This window comes from Penaeus monodon, chromosome 14, assembly GCF_015228065.2.
Source record: "Penaeus monodon isolate SGIC_2016 chromosome 14, NSTDA_Pmon_1, whole genome shotgun sequence".
Lineage (NCBI taxonomy): Eukaryota > Metazoa > Arthropoda > Malacostraca > Decapoda > Penaeidae > Penaeus > Penaeus monodon.
The window spans coordinates 40582569-40585068 of record NC_051399.1 but is presented as its reverse complement, the minus strand read 5'-3'; positions in this window follow the sequence as shown (position 1 = coordinate 40585068).

Here is a 2500-nt window from a genome sequence, read left to right as displayed (position 1 = left end):
TGCAAAGAACAAAAAGTTCTACGAAACAGGGAAATACTCAGAGACGCTACCTTGAACGTAAGAACCAAGCATCAGATAGCAAAACTAGACAACGTGAGACAACAGATGCGTATGATAAATATTAATATGATGAGCAGAAGTCAAGTCAGATGGCCATGAGTAGGAGAAATAACAGGAAAGGAAGTTGGAGACTGAGTGTGTAAGAGGACAGCACGATGTGTAGAAAGGGTCTATGCAGTATCGGATAGAGTGCTATTAGATTCAACGGACAATCATACAAAACACTTTGTTTTGTTATCATCCAAGACACTTATATACGTGAAGTTGCCAGGAGGTAACATAAGGAATCAAAGTGACTTCTTTAAAATAGGTGTAAGATTCAGGAATGCTGTGTCACAATTGTAGACTGCAGCAGCGATCATATTCCCTGCTAAAATTAGAATTAAGCTCAAACGTATTTATTTATACGATTTAAGATGTGAAGAAATCTAGATATAAGAAAGCAGTAAGAAATAGAGATAGAACAAAAAAAGAGTTTGAAGTTCTACGAGATCCAGAATGGGAGGATAACACTCAAATATAATGTTCTACGAATGAAGAAAATAAGTAACTCTATCCGACAAAAAGAAAAAAAAAATCTATATATACATACATATATATATATATATATATATATATATATATATATATATATATATATATATATATATATATATATATATATATATATATAGCTTAGAACATGGAAAGAAAAAGATAAATATCATGGGAATGAATAGAATTTGTAATTTGAGTAATTTGAAAACAAGAGACCAGAGTATGATGTACGATCAAATAGCGAAAATAAAATAGAGACATTCTTAAGTTCTGGAGTAAAAAAAGAACAATGAAAGTAATGTTTGAAAGGAAGAAAAGTAAGTAAAGAAAAGTTGAAAGAGGTTATTGAAATCTATACAAAGAAGATGAAGAAGAATGTAGAAGCTATAATTTGAAGAAAACGGGAAATTAAATTCTACACCGATGAAAATTATAGCGACGTGAGAGGCTATTGGTAATTACGAAAAAAGACATAGAGATGCTAGAACCTATTGGCGAATTTTGCATTAGAAGTTCTAGCCAAGTCGGCGAACAAAATTTATGAAACCGGTGCTGTTGTGAGCGACACGAGAGATGGACTTAAGGCGGATAATGAAAGTGGCCTTGGCTTTCGGCTCTATTCGCTTCAGGGTGAGTGGACGCAGGCTGGACTCCTTCTACCGAGGTATGGGGAATGTCCCCCTTTTATTCAGCGGCTCCTTCCTGGGCGGCGCTTGCTTCCACAGGCTGGAGTGTCAGATTTATCCGGCCGTGACAAGGGGGGTGAGTTGCTGGGCTTGCTCGAGGGGGAGATGTAGGTCACCTGGAAGGTCCTTGGGTAAACCAAGCTCAAGGAGTGGAAGGTGCGAAGTGGCTGCTTCCTGTGATAAGGTAGACTCAGGAGGGCTCCGACAGGAAGGCGCAGCCCTTGGTCAGCCAGGCACAGATATGAGGAGCCCCACCCTCCGGATGTTTATAGACACAGATGTGTGGAGCGCCACTTTCCTGATGTCGTGTGTATCGCTTCGGCACATAACATCCAGAAAGTAGCGCTCCACTGCTGTCACGGAACAGATGTGCAAATTAATATTCACCACAATAACACAAGTATCAGGTACATGAGAGTGTTGCAAATATCGAACCTTATCATGAGTCAGGTAAAAAAAAAAAAAAAAAAAAAAAAAAAAAAAAAAATATATATATATATATATATATATATATATATATATATATATATATATATATATGAAGAATAAAAATGAAAATAAGACAAGAAATATCATGGGAACAGTCTGACTTTATGAAAGGGAAGGGGACAAGTACAATATTCTCAATAAGGATGCTTGCAGATTAATAGGAGAGCAGAAAGATGTCTGTTCGTGTTTCATAGAGTATGAAAAGGCGTTCAATAGAGAAAAAGAAGAAGCTTTCTTAAAAATATTGAAAAGCTTATAAATAAGGGGGGAGGCTTAAGAATGATAGAACATCTACCCTGGAAATAACGCGCCGCAGTAATCGTATGCTCTGAAGAAATAGGTACGATAGACGTAAAAATAACAGCAACAGAAGAGTGCTTTAGGTCCCCCGATTTTTAACCGTACGTGGAAATGACAATGAAAGAGATAAAACATCCCGAAGGCAACACCGACAACATCCGGTATGTAGATGACACTGTGCTGATAGTGGCCAAAAATAAACGAAAAGTGTTCAGATTTAAGATTAAAACAAAACAAAACAAAAAATATGTAATGAAATGTGGACATAACTTTAAAATGTTTAGATAGCACCATTACTGAGGATGGTAGGAGGGTTACAGAAAAAAAAGGCATTGCTAAAAAAAAAAATGAAAGGAATCTTAACTAACACATCAATAAGTAAAATAATAATAAATAAAAAATAGATAAATGGAAGTATGGAAACACAA